Genomic DNA, 22,116 nt, shown 5'->3' with positions numbered 1-22,116 from the left:
ACTGCCTGATAGTCATCTCATACATTTTATATCTCTGTCTGATGGTCATCACATACATTTTATATCTCTGTCTGATAGTCATCTCATACATTTAATATCTCTGACTGATGGTCATCTCACACATTTTATATCTCTGCCTGATAGTCATCTCATACATTTTATATCACTGCCTGATGGTCATCTCAAACATTTAATATATCTGCCTGATGGTCATCTCATACATTTTATATCTCTGTCTGATAGTCATCTCATACATTTTATATCTCTGTCTGATGGTCATCTCAAACATTTTATATCTCTGCCTGATAGTCATCACAAACATTTTATATCACTGCCTGATATGGTCATCTCATACATTTTATATCTCTGCCTGATAGTCATCTCACACATTTAATATCTCTGTCTGATGGTCATCTCAAACATTTTATATCACTGCCTGATGGTCATCACATACATTTTATATCTCTGATACTGGTGATATCACAATAAAAGAGATAAAATCGGTCCTTGGGATTCTGTATATAATGATACCTTGTCTGATAAGGATCTCCCATCTTGTGTCAAACAACTAGAACACTGACAGGTCATGATGATCAGCCAGGGTCCCATGTACATGTGTAGGTATATGTCCCTATTTCCATCAAGAAGCCATCTCCCCATATTGCTGAGGTGCAAGTTCATGTTTGACATTGAGCTTCAAAAGCAATTGCAAGTAGGAAGCAAAATATACATTATACATGTACAATAGTATGACATTTGTATCCCTCCACTACAGTCACCAGTATAATACCCATTTGTACAGTTTGATTTGTTTTATATCTAATCAAGGGTCATTGTTAGAGATCAAATGTGTCCTTGACCTTTAGACCAAAATGGCCTCGACCTTTAACGCAATAATCCTGACCTTTGGTAAGTTGATTATTGTTTAATTCTAACCATTTTTGCTTCATATAATGTAATCACAAAATGTTCATCAGTGATTAGTTACTATATTTGACCTTGGCCTCTGTCAGGAGTAACCTTCACCTTGGTGAGTGATGTTGAATTCCATCTAGTATTGTTTTATGTCATAACAAAGTATTCTTCATTGAAAAAGTACAAAATCAGACCTTGAGCTTTGACCGAATGACCCAGAATAATAACCTTTGGGCAGTTGATTCTTTAATTCCAAACAACTTTGTTTCATAATGTTATAACAAACGGAACTAGTTGAGAGATGTAAATCTCACCTTAAACTTTGACCCAATGACCTTGAGTTTTAGTCAGTTGATACCTTGTTTCATTGTGACCAACTTTGCTTCATAATGTCATAACCAAATGTTTACCAGTAAATATAAAGAAGTTAAAATTAAAGATAGCTCATTAGCAGCCATTTTTACTCCCATGCACTTAAATTATTACCAATCAGAACTGGGATGCATGGCCATGGGATCTCATCAAGCAAAAATTTGGAAAAACATTCTCCATTCACTTCCATTGATATTGTACAAAAGTAAAAAAAAAATGGACAGGCAGATGGATGGATGGATGACCTGATGGACGACCTGATTACCACATGTACAAAAGTACCCACACTTCCGAGGGTCCTAATGAGGCTTCAATGTAGATGAAGATATATATGGATTTAATGGGTAAAAAGGCCTCAATATGATTCTCATTTGTGATCAGCATTAACTGCTGGACTGGTAAATTTATTAAGTACTGGAAATGACATGGAGTAACTAGTGCTAATTAAAACAAACACCTGAATCAAAAACCAAGTGAAAGCTGATCAGGGTAGAATGACTCATACATTACACCAACTATACACAGCAGTAACTCAGTCTCACCTGTGTCAGCTCTCTAGTATGACAACCAGAAACTCCTACATATTGTTTTTATAATTCTAATAATGGGAAAATCAATCGGCAGCCATCATGAATACTTGATATCTATCAATTATTAAACAGATGAGTCTTAATAACAACATCATTACCACACTTCATTAAAACATGTACAATGATATAAATGACAATTAAGAAAGGTATTTCTTTCTTAGTCATCAGGTTGATTGAATTTTGCTATTTTTTTGGTTTTGGTTGACTTTTACAACCATCTGTGATATTGCATGGAAAGCTAGCCACTAACTAAGAACAGTGTTCCAATGTAATACATGTACATTAGAGTTGTCAATACAAATCAATATTTTGTTCTCACTTTTTCAATAATGATGGTATGTTCCCATTAAAAGAATGCTGGAATAGCTTTATTTTTGGACACTGGACTCTATATAGGTCAGATTTACAAGTGGCAATTAAAGGGTTGAACCCTAAAAAGCATTTACTTCAGCTTTATGCTTTATAAAGTTATACACAATGTGGACTGTTACCTGTGTCTATGCATTTTGACCAGACAGTAAAACTTGCACCCACATTTATAATTTCCTTTGCTGTAAGCCTATATAGCTGGTTTATTAGTCTAATGAAGGGGACTGTGTTAGAAGCCTGTTGGTTTCCATGTTGAGAGCTTCTGAGGGTTGTCCATTCCTCCAGAACCTGTCGACAGCCAGAGTTAGTTGTAAGGACATTGATCTACCAGTCATGATTCTGTACTGTTTGTTTGTAGATATATACCTATAGGTTGTTATTGGTCATGTACCCAATAACATGGCTTGCAACAATTCAAGTTGACCTTTGACCTAAACACAATTTATCAACTTCTGGTAATGCTGGAAACACAAGGATCTTATGGTTATGAAGAAATTTGAAAGAACCCCATCCCAGGTGTACTGGATAACATCATGATCTTAATGTGTCTTCTGGAAATAGAGAAAGTTCCTAAGGTAATGGTATAGGCTGACCATCACTTCGTAGAAAGGCTTTCATAAATTATTTTCTTATAAGGTATATATATATATTAGATACATTTAAGACAAACCTACCTCATCTTCATCAGAGAAACAACATATAATATAGAATGATTGGACATTCTATCTGAAAGAATGTTTTATCAGTTATAGACCAAATTGACCTTTGACCAAAGCACAATATATATATTACAAGAAAATGATTTGTACTGCTGCTGTTTTTGAACAAGCAACAGGAACCACTCTCATAGTACCTTAACTACCATCTGCTATACATACTTATTTCCAGCATTGGTTTTAATACATATATAGCACCTTCAATATCTTAAAAACATGAATAAGCTAAGAAATTTTAAGGTATAGAATATCTAAAAACTTAACTAATGGGTAACAATCATCTGAATACAATTGAATATGCATTATCTGAAATAATTTAAAATCATTTAGATGTCCAACATACATGTAAGAAGTAAACATAAATGGATAGATAGGTTCAGCAGCATATCAGCTCTATATCTTGAGATCTTTGAATAAGTTTCCGTCATAGTCTTAGGTCTAGAATTAGTCTGAAAGCCATAACCTAAATATGTTTCAGTCTAAATGAACACTTCACACTTCCAAACACTGCTCATATTTATTTTTTTGCAGATTCCAGAAACGATTATGTTAAAATGTAACAAATTTTTCGCCACATTTGGAAAGGAAAGGATGAAAGTGTTAGCCAATCAAGAGAAGTAATGATGCAGGCCTGGCATCTGGGGCGAAGAGAAACTGCCCCGAATTATCATGTTCTGATTGCCAACTTTATTTAAATCAATTTGCTGCCTTCTCACATTACAGTGTGCTTTGCAGATCAATTTGGGAATTATTGCATCTAAAATGGAAACACAGATCCAACCACTTAACCAATTACTGTTTATGTGATCCGTTTATTACTGAAATCCTGGAGAAATTCACCTCCTTTTGTTTGTATCCTTTACCAATAAAAAATCAAGTGTTTTCTCTTCTATATACATTTCTTTTATCACCAAATCTAAGAGAAATTCAACAGGGTGTATCCTGTGTGTACATGTAACTTCATGCTGAGTGGCCATAGACTGTACAAACTGACATTATGTATATCTTTTAATGCACAGATCTTAGAAATGTTCTAGTCTAATAACAGAATAATTAAAGTTGTAACTTATACATGTACATCAAAATCAACACCTCATTCTTTTTATGTGAGAAGCATTATCGGGAGGTAGCTGAATTTTTCATCAAACTACTTGATTTCTTTAACTTCCATTGTCATTTAAGGCCCTTTTTCGCATTTTAAGACAATTCTGTTTGTTTATTTTACAAAGTGAAAATGACATTCAAGCTATTGACTACAATAATAATGTGTTGAAAAGAATTTAGTTTTCTTCCAATCTTTCAGTAAGTCAAGAAATTTGCCTGAAAACCATTATGTTTTTTACATTAGCTTTAAACTTAAATATGCAAAACTAACAACCAATGAGATTGATCCTTTCAATGCTTTAAGTTAATGGCAGAATCATTCTGCAAATGACATATTCCATATATACATATATATATAATTTTAGAAAAGTTCAAGTACGTACTTCTTGAGAAATAGTAATAGTAATTTTCCAATGTCAAAAGCTGGCCATCTCTATCTTCCTATCTGTCCCAAAACTTTAAAGACATTATATAATTACCTCTTTTGAGGTTCACCGAAAGACGTGACTGTGGTTGGGAGTTAACATATATAATATTGCAATTTTGTTGAAGTGCTATAATGATAGACATTTCAGAAATACAATGTACCTGTCAAGGTAGTTTAATATGGTATATCACCAAGGGATTGTTTATTGGTTATTACAAATTAGTTACAGAATCATGTCTCCTAAAGCTATTAAGTAACCACATTCAATTTTGCATTCCAAATGTATATGTGTTATGCAATGCAGTAAATAGCCTATACCAGTAATCAGAACAGTTAGCTTGATTAACAGAAAGTTTACTCAAACTTTTAACCCTAGACATTGCATTAATTCTTACTATAATTTATAATGAAACTGATTTGATGGGATTATTTGGAGACAGGAAAAAATGTAAAATTTTTATCAGTTACCTGGTTACATATTTCATACCAATGAACAACTGCTCGAGCTACATAACCTCTCACAAGCTGGAAGTGTAGTAGTTGTCTCCCGGTAGAATTCCTGTGTATCATATCAATCTGTCCATCAGCTGTTGAACTGACCAGACTCCATTAAAGCTGTTACATAAACCTGGCCCTAAGATATGTGGAATAAATCTAAATCCTTTAATGCTATTACCACAAATGGTTTTTGATATTTAATCTGATTTCACCCATCAGTTACATAATTTGTACAAACTTTTATTGGTCGGTCCACACAATTGAATTAAATAATGAAATTTGAAATAAACAGCTTAAAAGTGACCTTGACGTTGACACAAAAACCCTGAAAAACGATCTTTTGATCTGCAGCTTCTCATACTGAAGTTATTTACCAACTTTCACCAACATACCTTGAAGCATGGCTGAGAAAAGTGTGTGGACAGACTGACAGACAGACTGACAGGGGGGAACCTGTAGTCCCTGTGGTTTCACTGGTTGGGGACTAGTAATAATAAACTAGATAAAATACAATAGGTAATATCTATGTAACAGAGTGCATGATTAATTAAATTTAAATCACTGCCTCCACTAGGGATCTAACCAGGGACCTCTGGCTTACTAGTCTTACGCTCAACCGATCAAGAAAAGTATGTTGCGGCAAGTATTTACCAGGGTTACATATAGACAATGAACAATAACTCTGCCTTCCCCAGTCTGATGGTGAGTGATTAGTGGTCAAGAGGATCACATGGTCAAAGTGATCATGTGACTGTAATTGGCATATTTTAGATTGACGGAAGGTCCATACCAGCCCCCGTCTGTTTAATTCCAGCCTCTGTATCCCTGTTCTTAGACAAGGTCTTCTTTTCTTGACCTCTATTGCTCATTTGGCTGCCTCCATGTTACAACCTTTGCAGGTGTGATCTTTGATCAATGAAAAAATTATAATCCTCATGATACAGCATCATGTTAGGTATCTACATCTTACTTTAAGCATCCTGAACCTGTAATCAACATATATTAAAGCAAATCATCATGTCATCTCATAATTATATCCTAGATACATAAATCACTACCACTGTTATTTGTTTTTTTAAGTTTCATTCATATTAATTAACTTGTGGACAATTTCTATTTGGGAGTCTACCACACCTCACCTCCCCACTCCCACCCCTGTTTTATTCACTGATCCTAAAGAGCATGACATGATGCCAATTAAGGCAAGATGGGAAAAGCATGTTTGACCATGATCTGGTCTGTGAGATGGTTGTGTACTGAAGATTACTGTTGATTTATGACCATGATTTGCTGCTGCAGCTCCACAGCAATACATAAATCCTATAAAGCTATCTGAATATTTTACACTAATTGACCCTGCTCTTTATAAAACACCATTGTGTATGCTCCCCTGATGGGAAACAAAGTACAACATGAAAGAAACAGGTTATACGGAGAGCTGTAAGTAAGCAATCCACTATTGATCGTTAACTGGTCCGGCTGACGAGAAAAACTAATTAATCACTTCTTACAGTAATATCATATTCCACATACCTATACTGAAAATCAATTGGGACCTATACAACAATCAGGCTTTTAGACCCTGACCAGTTGTAAAACATATTTTACACTAAGTTATACAGCAATTAGCCAAACAAACAATCATGCCAGGGGAATGCTGGTCCTGAAATATTTCATAATGTTATATTGGTTCAAGACCTGTATATGTTTCTGACAGGTGGTAATTATAATGAAAGACAGTATAAATTTTCCATCAAACTACCAATCAAAGCTCCAGGTGCAGGAGGAAGTTGGGGATCAGCTTGTCTAGCTAGCATCTGATCAGGAGTTCAGGAGCTCACGGTGACCACTACCAGTTAGCTGTATAGTTCTGAGATAAGATTTATAAGTCTGGGTTGTTCCCAATACCAGTACAAACAGGAGGATACAGGACCACTAGCAGATACCTGTATTTATTTTATGATACATTTCTGTCCATTTTTTTTTTATTTATGCCACTGACAGATAAGAAAGATTTAAACCATTCATGCTACAGCTTGGGATGTTGAAGGGTAAAAATAGTCAGGTATTTATATATGGAAGCTCAGAACCTTACAGACAGAATTTCACAATGGAGCATCATTTAACGAGCATCACACCCTGGGACCAACTTACACACTGCTCTACATCCCAGGACCCCATACTTAGGAACAGAGACTACATTTTATCCATCTAGTATACCGTATTTGACCTAATAAGGGCGCCCCTACAGTTTTCAAGAAAATAAATCTTTGACTGAGTGTCAAAATGGTGCTCAAAAGTAATAATTCATGTGAAATGTTTTGCTACTTTATGTGTTCAATTTTCTTTAGCAAATTAAGTTACTGGAACACAAGTTTACGCCACATTTTGTCTATTCCTACAAATGAAATGTCAGTGCAAAGAGCACCCGAAACTAAACACACATACAAATAATTACGTACCATCTTTATTTGAAGATAAAGTAAAAGACTTCATTCTTGTTGATAAATAACTTTTGTTCAGAACAGAAAGCTAGTAAAAGACATTTTATATCAATTATTAGGTCAAAGAAAACGATGTCTGATATGATCTGGGAAATCACCTGTGTCTATAAATAGAACACAAAAGAGTTCCATTTGAACATAAATGGTGGAACACACGTTCTCTGGTCTAAAGATCAGCTGGCATGGTTTACAAGTTTACAGGAATATTCAAGTGATGTTTAAGCTTAATATATGATAATGAATAGATATCTTCATCTGGAATATTTTTATGACTGAATACAACATCAGCTTTTTGCTATCGACAAATTCTGATTCAATAATACAATCACATTAAAAAACAAACTTATCAAAATCAGTTCATTTATTCAGATTGATTATATATAATATTAAAATGATTAGGAATCTGTGTAAATAAATGCTTTAGGTAATGAAAAAATAGTTAGTTTCCAAAAAAACATGTAATTTTGTGAATTAAAAACAAAATTATATACTTCAGACACAAATAAATATTAACATTAGCTGATGTTAGTGATCAATACATAATGATTATATATGCTATATGACATTTTTACAGATTTACATTAGATGCATCTGATGAAAATATTGAGATTTATTATTGTAAAACCAATTTTCCTGATGCAATACTTTCTGTACCATATAATGTTCAGTATGTGTTTTCAATACCAGCACCCATTTTTGTAGCTAAAACAATTTCAAATATTCCTAGTTAGCTTCTAGATCCTCTTATACACTAACAAACTCAAAGTTATCAAAAGGGGATTAACAGCTATAGCTATAATCCCATAGGCACCAACCTTCTAAAATTTAACCTAATCATCAAAACCGTAATAATCATCACCGAGATCCATCTGAAGAAATAGAGATCCCCTATCTTCCTATTTTATTGAAGTAAAATAGCTGAGTCTGACAGGCAGAGAGCCCCTTTTCCATTTGGCTGCCTCCATGTTACAACCTTTGCAGGTGTGATCTTTGATCAATGAAAAAATTATAATCCTCATGATACAGCATCATGCTAGGTATCTACATCTTACTTTAAGCATCCTGAACCTGTAATCAACATATATTAAAGCAAATCATCATGTCATCTCATAATTATATCCTAGATACATAAATCACTACCACTGTTATTTGTTTTTTTAAGTTTCATCCATATTAATTAACTTGTGGACAATTTCTATTTGGGAGTCTACCACACCTCACCTCCCCACTCCCACCCCTGTTTTATTCACTGATCCTAAAGAGCATGACATGATGCCAATTAAGGCAAGATGGGAAAAGCATGTTTGACCATGATCTGGTCTGTGAGATGGTTGTGTACTGAAGATTACTGTTGATTTATGACCATGATTTGCTGCTGCAGCTCCACAGCAATACATAAATCCTATAAAGCTATCTGAATATTTTACACTAATTGACCCTGCTCTTTATAAAACACCATTGTGTATGCTCCCCTGATGGGAAACAAAGTACAACATGAAAGAAACAGGTTATAAGGAGAGCTGTAAGTAAGCAATCCACTATTGATCGTTAACTGGTCCGGCTGACGAGAAAAACTAATTAATCACTTCTTACAGTAATATCATATTCCACATACCTATACTGAAAATCAATTGGGACCTATACAACAATCAGGCTTTTAGACCCTGACCAGTTGTAAAACATATTTTACACTAAGTTATACAGCAATTAGCCAAACAAACAATCATGCCAGGGGAATGCTGGTCCTGAAATATTTCATAATGTTATATTGGTTCAAGACCTGTATATGTTTCTGACAGGTGGTAATGAAAGACAGTATAAATTTTCCATCAAACTACCAATCAAAGCTCCAGGTGCAGGAGGAAGTTGGGGATCAGCTTGTCTAGCTAGCATCTGATCAGGAGTTCAGGAGCTCACGGTGACCACTACCAGTTAGCTGTATAGTTCTGAGATAAGATTTATAAGTCTGGGTTGTTCCCAATACCAGTACAAACAGGAGGATACAGGACCACTAGCAGATACCTGTATTTATTTTATGATACATTTCTGTCCATTTTTTTTTTATTTATGCCACTGACAGATAAGAAAGATTTAAACCATTCATGCTACAGCTTGGGATGTTGAAGGGTAAAAATAGTCAGGTATTTATATATGGAAGCTCAGAACCTTACAGACAGAATTTCACAATGGAGCATCATTTAACGAGCATCACACCCTGGGACCAACTTACACACTGTTCTACATCCCAGGACCCCATACTTAGGAACAGAGACTACATTTTATCCATGTAGTATACGGTATTTGACCTAATAAGGGCGCCCCTACATTTTTCAAGAAAATAAATCTTTGACCGAGTGTCAAAATGGTGCTCAAAAGTAATAATTCATGTGAAATGTTTTGCTACTTTATGCATTCAATTTTCTTTAGCAAGTTAAGTAACTGGAACACAAGTTTTCGCCACATTTTGTCTATTCCTACAGATGACATGTCAGTGGAAAGAGCACCCGAAACTAAACACACATACAAATAATTACTTACCCTCTTTATTTGAAGATAAAGTAAAATACTTCATTCTTGTTGATAAATAACTTTTGTTCAGAACAAAAAGCTAGTAAAAGACATTTTATATCAATTATTAGGTCAAAGAAAACGATGTCTGATATGATCTGGGAAATCACCTGTGTCTATAAATAGAACACAAAAGAGTTCCATTTGAACATAAATGGTGGAACACACGTTCTCTGGTCTAAATATCAGCTGGCATGGTTTACAAGTTTACAGGAATATTCAAGAGATGTTTAAGCTTAATATATGATAATGAATAGATATCTTCATCTGGAATATTTTTATGACTGAATATTTTACCGTTTCCACAGCCTTGGGTATTCTGCTATAAGGTATAGTCTGTTTCATAAAACTTCAGACCTGTATATAATATATTAGACCTGTATATAATATACCAGACCTGTATATAACATATCAGACCTGTATATAATATATCAGATCTATATATAATATATCAGACCCGTATATAACATATCAGACCTGTATATAATATATCAGACCTGTATATAACATATCAGACCTATATATATCAGACCTGTATATAATATATTAGAACTGTATATAATATATCAGACCTGTATATAACATATATCAGATCTATATATAATATATCAGACCTATATATAATATATCAGACCTGTATATAATATATCAGACCTGTATATAATATATCAGACCTGTATATAATATATCAGACCTATATATAATATATCAGACCTATATATGTAACATTCAACATCTATATATAATATATCAGACCTGTATATAATATACCAGACCTGTATATAATATATCAGACCTATATATGTAACATGCAACATCTATATATAATATATCAGACCTGTATATAATATACCAGACCTGTATATAATATATCAGACCTGTATATAATATATCAGATCTATATATAATATATCAGATCTATATATAATATATCAGATCTATATATAATATATCAGATCTATATATAATATATCAGATCTATATATAATATATCAGACCTATATATGTAACATGCAACATCTATATATAATATATCAGACCTGTATATAATATACCAGACCTGTATATAATATATCAGACCTGTATATAATATATCAGATCTATATATGTAACATGCAACATCTATATATAATATATCAGACCTGTATATAATATACCAGACCTGTATATAATATATCAGACCTGTATTTAATATACCAGACCTGTATATAATATATCAGACCTGTATATAACATATCAGACCTGTATATAATATATCAGACCCGTATATAACATATCAGACCTGTATATAATATATCAGACCTGTATATAACAAATCAGATCTATATATAATATATCAGACCTGTATATAATATATCAGATCTATATATAACATATCAGACCTGTATATAATATATCAGATCTATATATAATATACCAGACCTGTATATAATATATCAGACCTGTATATAACATATCAGACCTGTATATAACATATCAGACCTGCAGTATATAACTTATCAGACCCGTATATAATATATCAGACCTATATATGTAACATTCAACATCTATATATAATATATCAGACCTGTATATAACATATATCAGACCTGTATATAATATATCAGCCTGTATATAACATATCAGACCTGTATATAATATATCAGACCTGTATATAATATACCAGACCTGTATATAACATATCAGACCCGTATATAATATATCAGATCTATATATAATATACCAGACCTGTATATAATATACCAGACCTGTATATAACATATCAGACCTGTATATAATATATCAGACCCGTATATAACATATCAGACCCGTATATAATATATCAGACCTGTATATAATATACCAGACCTGTATATAACATATCAGACCTGTATATAACATATCAGACCCGTATATAATATATCAGACCTGTATATAATATACCAGACCTGTATATAACATATCAGACCTGTATATAATATATCAGACCCGTATATAATATATCAGACCTGTATATAATATACCAGACCTGTATATAATATATATCAGACCCGTATATAACATATCAGACCTGTATATAACATATCAGACCCGTATATAACATATCAGACCTGTATATAATATATCAGACCTGTATATAACATATCAGACCTATATATATCAGACCTGTATATAATATATCAGACCTATATATATCAGACCTGTATATAATATATCAGACCTGTATATAACATATCAGACCTATATATATCAGACCTGTATATAATATATCAGACCTGTATATAACATATCAGACCTGTATATAACATATCAGTCCTGTATATAATATATATCAGACCTGTATATAATATATCAGACCTGTATATAACATATCAGACCTGTATATAATATATTAGACCTGTATATAATATACCAGACCTGTATATAACATATCAGACCTGTATATAATATACCAGACCTGTATATAACATATCAGACCTGTATATAATATACCAGACCTGTATATAACATATCAGACCTGTATATAATATACCAGACCTGTATATAACATATCAGACCTGTATATAACATATCAGACCTGTATATAATATATTAGACCTGTATATAATATACCAGACCTGTATATAACATATCAGATCTATATATAATATACCAGACCTGTATATAATATATTAGACCTGTATATAACATATCAGTCCTGTATATAATATATCAGACCTGTATATAATATACCAGACCTGTATATAATATATTAGACCTGTATATAACATATCAGTCCTGTATATAATATATCAGACCTGTATATAATATACCAGACCTGTATATAATATATCAGACCTGTATATAATATATCAGACCTGTATATAACATATCAGACCTGTATATAATATATCAGACCTGTATATAATATATCAGACCTGTATATAATATATTAGACCTGTATATAATATACCAGACCTGTATATAACATATCAGACCTGTATATAATATACCAGACCTGTATATAACATATCAGACCCGTATATAATATATCAGACCTATATATGTAACATTCAACATCTATATATAATATATCAGACCTGTATATAACATATCAGACCTGTATATAATATATCAGACCTTGTACAGTTTAGATCTTCAAATGCTTCACGCTGATAGGTCAGCAAGGACATCGACCCTGTTTTTGCTTGACTACAATAATATACCGTTTTCATTTTCAAAACTGACCTAGTTTTTACAAACCATTTTTAAGTTCCTATATTATCACTTGTAAAACTACATCTCCTTGAAAAAAATTCATTTATTTGATACCACTGGATTCTGAGAACATCTCTTGAAACTAAAGTGTAATTCGAGATATTATGATTACTATATAGGGCACCTGCAGATGCAACATCAGCTTTTTGCTATCAACAAATTCTGATTCAATAATACAATCACAATAAAAAACAAACTTATCAAAATCAGTTCATTTATTCAGATTGGTTATATGTAATATTAAAATGATTAGGAATCTGTGTAAATAAATGCTTTAGGTAATGAAAAAATAGTTAGTTTCCAAAAAAACATGTGATTTTGTGAATTAAAAACAAAATTATATACTTCAGACACAAATAAATATCAACATTAGCTGATGTTAGTGATCAATACATAATGATGATATATGATATATGACATTACAGATTTACATTAGATGCATCTGATGAAAATATTGAGATTTATTATTGTAAAACCAATTTTCCTGATGCAATACTTTCTGTACCATATAATGTTCAGTATGTGTTTTCAATACCAGCACCCATTTTTGTAGCTAAAACAATTTCAAATATTCCTAGTTAGCTTCTAGATCCTCTTATACACTAACAAACTCAAAGTTATCAAAAGGGGATTAACAGCTATAGCTATAATCCCATAGGCACCAACCTTCTAAAATTTAACCTAATCATCAAAACCGTAATAATCATCACCGAGATCCATCTGAAGAAATAGAGATCCCCTATCTTCCTATTTTATTGAAGTAAAATAGCTGAGTCTGACAGGCAGAGAGTGACATAACTCTTTTCTTCAGGATCAACAAAATCCATCACTGAAGGAAACCTTATTGGTTCAATATAAAAGCCAACTGTCTGATTCTTAGAAAAAATGCTGGTTCATTTAGGAAAGTTATGAAGAATGGGTTCTTGGCCAATGAAGACAAGAAGAATCAGAGGATAAAGCTTGGAGCTCACTTATCCTACAGCAACTCTGGAAACCAAGGCTGCCTCCGAAACAAAAGCACTATTGGAGTATAAAGCATGGACCTCATTTATCCTACAGCAACTCTGGAAACCAAGACCCTACAGCAGCTCTGGAAACCAAGACTGCCTCCGCCACAAAAGCACTATTGGAGTATAAAGCATGGACCTCATTTATCCTACAGCAACTCTGGAAACCAAGACTGCCTCCGCCACAAAAGCACTATTGGAGTATAAAGCATGGACCTCATTTATCCTACAGAAACTCTGGAAACCAAGACCCTACAGCAACTCTGGAAACCCAAGACCCTACAGCAACTATGGAAACCAAGACCCTATAGCAACTCTGGAAACCAAGACTGCCTCCGCTACAAAGGCGTTATCGGAGTATAAAGCATGGACCTCATTTATCCTACAGCAACTCTGGAAACCAAGACTGCCTCCGCCACAGAGGCGCTATCGGAGTATAAGCATGGACCTCATTTATGCTACAGCAATTCTGGAAACCAAGACTGCCTCTGCCATAAAGACACTATCAAAAGAAATTATCAATCAAGTCCTGAAATTTTGAAGCTTTCCTTCCCAAAGAGTTAAAAGAAGAGACTATGCAGGTATTATTCACTCCAATCTGATCCAAAGACAGAGCATCCACTGTCATAGCTTAGCTAAGCATTGATCCTTGAAAATCAAATCATTCAACTGTGATTCCGTCAATACTGGCTGGTGGCGTCATTCTGGAAACACTCTCAGCCTGAACATCCACCCTACTTCGGAGATGCTTGACTAAGAAAGTAACTCCTGGTAGGGTAGAAATCTGATAACCAGTTGGGAGCACAAAATGTGAGACCAGGTGCACATGCATGCTCTGGCCTATTGCAACTGACTGTCCAGATACTTGGCAACTGGTGGAATTGTATAAGTAGACACAGAAATCACCTTGGACTGAAAGGCCTTTATATGAAGAGACTGGAAAACCAAAGAATAACTCTTAATAGCTCTGAGAGTTGCTCCCCAAAACAGACATGTTTATATAGGTAGTTCTACAGTATATATATAGAAGCTCCCCAAAATGTTTTGGATCCCTCTAGAGTCTCAGTGGAGCTCACTAATGATGGACAATTGTCACTAGAACAGCTGATACCATTTTTGCCCTCTAAACACTAGCTGACACAAAGGAAAGTCAAATGAAATGTATCACAATACTATATATGGCTATATATAATAAAGAGGATGTTGCTTAATAAAGGATTTGCTAGTATGTATACTGGAAGGTAGACAGGAGTATTTGAAAACCATAGTATTAGATATACAAATAAGGGAACTGGCATTGAATATTGTATAAAGTTAAGGTGACATATTACTTAAGTGAAAGGATATTTGGTGAGAATTTGTCATCCAATGATTATGTCATGGTATCAAAAGGTGAGTGACACATGCTATGCAAAACAGATTATCCCCACAAAATATCATACCTTTAATGGTCACGTTGTCTAGCTATCACAAACTGCAAAATCAAATTCAGAAACAAAATATATTTGAAAGGTTTCTTCATAATTATGTGATTTTCTTGAAAATTATCACAGCTGCAACATAATATATGTTTATGAAGAACTTTACATGTTACAAAAAAAATATGTTTGTGATGAAACAAAATTCTTTAGGAATTGAAATGATATTTAAGTAATTTCATTATCCACCTTTTATCACATTGGAATGTCTAAGCTTGTTATAAATTATTGATAATAATTCATATTAAAAACAAGGGCCCATTGGAGGGCCACAATATACGCCCACCACAATATTTGACACTTGGAAGGGGGTAGTTTCACAAGTTGTAATGCTTTAAAATGAAGTATCATTGTTGGAAAGTTGGAAGGAGATATTGATACACATAATGGTGTGTAGTCGAAACCGAAGGGCAACTTTAAATGATGAGATGTATATATGTTGCAAATATGGGAAACCTTGCAATTGGTTTAGACACAACAACACAAAAATTAGTTCACATGTTTATATACAGAATATACAGAGCCAGGGTCGGGTAGTATTGAAGTTATGGTCTGGATTAGTAAAATCATCAAAGGGCAATAACTCCGCTAATAAGGGGTCAAGGGGCATAATTTTGGTATGTGACACTCCGGCTCATCTAGATGTATATTTGTGTTAATTATGGAGAGCTCAACACCATATGTGCCCGAAGTAAAATCATCAAAGGGGAATAACTCCACAAATACGGGGGTAAGGGGCATGATTTTGGTATGCGACACTCCGGCTCATCAAGATGTGTATTTGTGTCAAGTATGGAGAGCATGGGTCGGGTAGTATTGGAGTTATGGTCCGGACAAGTAAAATCATCAAAGGGGAATAACTCCGCAAATACGGGGGTAAGGGGCATGATTTTGGTATGCGACACTCCGGCTCATCAAGATGTATATTTGTGTCAAGTATGGAGAGCCTGGGTTGAGTAGTATTGGAGTTATGGTCCGGACACCATATGTGCCCGCCCGAATGCCCGAACGCCAACATGATAACATAATACGTATACATATCACTTGAGTAGCAGAGTTAAGATGTTTTAAAAAAGTAACCCTAAATACGCTGCATATTTCCTTCTTTGCTTTTTCAACTGAGATACAGCTTCAAATAATGAAAAAATATTAAATGTTACCTGAAGATTGGATACTTAAACTCAGAAAAAATTCAGTTAAATATCATGGATTCCAAGCAGTCAAAGATTAATTCAAGTCTATAGCTATTTGAACTTCTATTCGACTATATTTGTGTTTGTCTTTAAGTCTTTAGCAATTTTAACTTTTTCTTGAATTAAGAAACACTGGGTAGAAAGCTGAATCAATAGAGATCTGTATATCCTTGCTGAACTGAAACCTTCATCACTCTTCATTGTAACTAAATATACCTTAAACATATTTACTTTTAATTGGTGCACCCAAATTCTAGTGTGTCACCACATTAAAACAGATGATTATATAGTGGAATGATGGATCAAGAATACTTGCCATAGAAAACAATGAGCAGAGACACTTCAATTAGTGCAATCATAATGTAGCATAATTTTTTAAAGCTTCCAGCACAAAAATAAAAAAAATAATAAAATATAAATAAAAACATGGCTTGTATAATTATCTGTATATTAGTTCACATATATACAAAACGTTAATGTAAATGTTGGTATCTCAATTAAGAGTACCCCAAAAGCCTGGTCTTGGAGTAACAGCAAAATCATTGCTTAATTTTGCTTTAAAGTCAATCAATAATCATAGTCACATTATTCATCATGTAAGAACCGTAATTTTACTGATATGTCAGGAGGTGTTGAGAACTTTTTCACAAGAAGACCTGATACATATGTTTCTAGTATTTTAAGTTTCAATTCTGAATGATTTGCAGCATTGGCTAAGACAATTTAAGTTTATAATAAAATAAAATTTACTATATTTTAGTTCTTAAGTCGAACGATTACAAAAGGGCTGACATGTTAACTTCATTGCATGCCATTTCATGAGATTTAAAACAATTTGTTTTTCAAATTACTTTATAAGCAATTTCAGAAACTTTACTTTAGATATGCTGGATGAGCAGGTTTACAATCTTAAATCTTAATATACAGGTATATGTATGGAATAATTATAGTAATTCAGGACAGAAGTTGTGCTGGCTTAACTCACACAGGGATGAGGGAAGGTTCACAAATGATCCACACAATGTGGGCAGATAGTTTGATGTGTGGAACAGGATTCTCCAATGAATACCTGTGAGTATCCTACTCTCCCACACACAGCCATATAAAAGTTGTCATAAACAAGCATCCATATATGACATTAAACCTTGGAGGTCTGTGGGGAGGGGAGGGGGCATGGAACAGAATGTGAGGCAGCTGAGGTAATGAAATTAAACAAGACATTATGATCACAACAACGAAGAGACTTCATAGCTCCCACTATACAGGGATGATAATATATGAAACTTAGAAACCCACTCACAATACAAGAATTGCACAACCAGGAGGCAATAAAACCAGAATATCAACTGGAGCTGACAGTTTGTTATAGAGTTAATGTTCCAGGCTATAGTGCTGTCAAGTTGCTGTTGGATTACCAAAGACTTGCTAGACACACACTGCAGTACTCCAACTAAAGTCTGATAGACAAACAACAGTACTCCAACTACAGTCTGATAGACAAACAACAGTACTCCAACTACAATGTAATAGACAAACAACAGTACTCCAACTACAGTCTGATAGACAAACAACAGTACTCCTACTACAGTCTGATAGACACACAACAGTACTCCAACTACAATGTAATAGACAAACAACAGTACTCCAACTACAGTCTGATAGACAAACAACAGTACTCCAACTACAGTCTGATAGACAAACAACAGTACTCCAACTACAATGTAATAGACAAACAACAGTACTCCAACTACAATGTAATAGACACACAACAGTACTCCAACTACAGTCTGATAGACAAACAACAGTACTCCAACTACAGTCTGATAGACACACAACAGTACTCCAACTACAAGTCTGATAGACAAACAACAGTACTCCAACTACAGTCTGATAGACAAACAACAGTACTCCAACTACAATGTAATAGACACACAACTCCAACTACAATGTAATAGACAAACAACAGTACTCCAACCACAATGTAATAGACACACAACAGTACTCCAACTACAGTGTAATAGACAAACAACAGTACTCCAACTACAATGTAATAGACAAACAACAGTACTCCAACTACAATGTCATAGACAAACAACAGTACTCCAACTACAATGTAATAGACACACAACAGTACTCCAACTAGTCTGATAGACAAACAACAGTACTCCTACTACAGTCTGATAGACAAACAACAGTACTCCAACTACAGTCTGATAGACACACAACAGTACTCCAACTACAATGTAATAGACAAACAACAGTACTCCAACTACAGTCTGATAGACAAACAACAGTACTCCAACTACAGTCTGATAGACACACAACAGTACTTCAACTACAATGTCATAGACAAACAACAGTACTCCAACTACAATGTAATAGACAAACAACAGTACTCCAACTACAGTCTGATAGACAAACAACAGTACTCCAACTACAGTCTGATAGACACACAGCTCCAACTACAATGTAATAGACACACAACAATACTACAACTGCAATCTGATAAAACAAAGTGTTTATTTGCTGAAGTAAGATTTGTTTTCTAACTGATATCACTAATTGATGGTACTTACTGATAGTATTAACTGATAACCCGAACTAGTACTAATATCACTAATCGATGGTACTAACTGATAGTATTAACTGATAACCCTAACTAGTACTAATATCACTAATTATTGATGGTACTAACTCATAGTATTAACTGATAACTCTAACTAGTACTAATATCACTAATTATTGATGGTACTAACTCATAGTATTAACTGATAACCCTAACTAGTACTAATATCACTAATTATTGATGGCACTAACTGATAGTATTAACTGATAATTCTAACTAGTACTAATATCACTAATTATTGACGGTACTAACTGATAGTATTAACTGATAACCCTAACTAGTACTAATATCACTAACTGATAGTATTAACTGAAAACCCTAACTAGTACTAATATCACTAATTATTGATGGTACTCACTAATAGCATTAACTGATAATTCTAACTAGAATGCAAACTGATGTCAATAATTGATAGTACTAATGGTTAGGCCTGACTGACAATCCTAATTGATATATCCATTAAATTTTGATATCAACTGGTAAGATTGACTGATAATCCTAAATTCCTAACTTATAATCCTAATTGATATCTTTAATTTAACAAATTTGTTGGTTATAATTATCAGATAGCTACTACTAGTGTTAATATTAATTAATAGCATTAATTGACAGTATAAAATTGTTTTTAACTAATCCGAGAAATGAAAGGTGTAAATGAGCTGACTGGCACTAATGTTAACCAACACCTCTGCCGTTCAATGGGTAGTCTCCAGGGAGTTAATGAACAAGGGCAATTGTGGAAATGGAGGTTTACTGTTGAGACAATTCAGCGATCAATGCAACCTATCTAAAATACCTTTTTAAGTTTTCGTTTTTTACTTGTATATCCCTTAAAATACCCTAATATGGATTTTCAAACTGACATTTATGCAGCAATGTATCTTTATTGATTGAACTGCATCAAAAATGAAGAATGTTTGCAAAATCAATGGCAGTGCTGCTATAGGTATCGGATCCAAGTCTATTTTCTGCATCAATGTTTCATGCTGTAGGCAAAACCTTACTGCAGTAGTCTGATATACCAAAACAAGCTAAACTACAGCAACTTTCTCGCTTTAACACCACAGTAAACAGAGAGCAAATGTCCAGTTCTGAAATAATTCTATCTCAAGCCAACATATCTATTTTGTTGCAATGTGTACAGCAGTCTGGTCTTCACCACATGTTAACAGTGTGTGCATATATATTAACAAGACAATGTCAAGGAAGAGTAAAGATCAGTGTTCCAGCTAGGATTTGAAAAGGGCAGGGCGCTGCCTAAAAAAAGGGCATTTTTGTGCGCGACATTTTTTCCGGGCCTATCTATCTTTTACCTTATTTTACAGGACAATTTAAGTACATCCATGCATTACATATGACCTGATTCATAAGAGACAAATAGAAATCTGTTGATTTTTTATTATTATTTCGTTTGTGTGTAAAAATGTCTTCTTTCTTCTCTTTATTCTTCAAATATTGTTTTAAATTTTGATGGTAAAAGTTATGACCTAGAGTAATTCAAAAATAAAATATTAGCATTATTTTAATCTAAGGGTGTATTGAGAGAATCCATATACGATAATTACGTCCAATCAAAAAGTTACTATCAGATTATAGTCAACAGAGCGATATTTTCAACCAGAAGTTAGTCTGTCCATTGTGATTGTAAGACGACTAATTGTAAGTGAAGATATTATAGAGCAAAAGAGAAAATGTGATCAAGCATATACGAGAAAAAAATGATTAAGTAAAAGAAATTATATTATTTAATTTCTGAATAAACTTCGTCCAAATAACTGCGATGTATCTTGTAAGCGGCGGTAAATTTCTGCTTTCACTTTAGACTCTTTAGAAATAACGGTAAACTAAAATCAGGAAATTATACCAAGTTAACATTTTCTTGAATTAATTATAAGAAATAGTAAACGAATTAGGGCCGATCATGATTCGCAAGTTTCTGATCAAACATTTGTTCCGTTGCTCTCGTAAACAAACGGTCCCCGCGTGTTGTAGAAATGTAATCACTTGGCTATCACATGACCCGCAGTTAATGCAGAGTCGGCATTTCAGATACGAAAATAACACAATATAAACTAAACTTTTGCAACCATTATTCACATGAGCAGATATTTTTATGTGTCCTTTATTTATTTATGAAAAATAAACATTTTGTATAGAAATCCGTCAATCCAACAAGGAATTTGCGACATCTGCATTTACAACGAACCATTTCCGGCGTCCCGCCAAACTTCATCAAATAAAATCAACCGAAAGCTAATTTTGATCACTGGAAAATCACTGGAAAGTGATCTCATGATCATTTACTTAAAAGTTGCTTGGTTAAAACCAGAAGGATTTCGTGTTGTCATGTGAAGAAAATTTCAAAGATATATAGATCGATTGCCAATTGCACACGTGCTCATGGGATAACTTTACGACAAACGTGCGGCTCTTTTCGGTCTTGTCAAAAGTTGTTTACATAAGTAAAACAACATTTCCATCCATTATAATTACTTTGTCCATCTTCAAAAAG

The 22,116-nt window shown here is 33.6% G+C and overlaps 1 protein-coding gene across 3 annotated transcripts in view; it reads right to left on the bottom strand.

Annotated features, from left to right (window-relative positions):
* Window positions 1-22,116, bottom strand: part of LOC117317021 (rap guanine nucleotide exchange factor 1-like) — a 113,191-nt gene that overhangs the window by 70,216 nt on the left and 20,859 nt on the right. The window contains exon 2 of one of the 3 annotated variants that reach the window (XM_033871818.1): window positions 15,750-15,781. The exons of the other annotated variants lie outside the window; for them this stretch is intronic. The gene's annotated coding sequence lies outside the window, so the exon portion shown is untranslated. The remainder of the gene's footprint in view (window positions 1-15,749; window positions 15,782-22,116) is intronic. 3 annotated transcript variants of the gene reach the window in all.

Source organism: Pecten maximus, chromosome 2 (genome assembly GCF_902652985.1).
Source record: "Pecten maximus chromosome 2, xPecMax1.1, whole genome shotgun sequence".
Taxonomy (NCBI): Eukaryota; Metazoa; Mollusca; class Bivalvia; order Pectinida; family Pectinidae; genus Pecten; species Pecten maximus.
The sequence above is the reverse complement of the archived record's forward strand: the minus strand, read 5'-3'. Positions and strand labels throughout refer to the sequence as shown.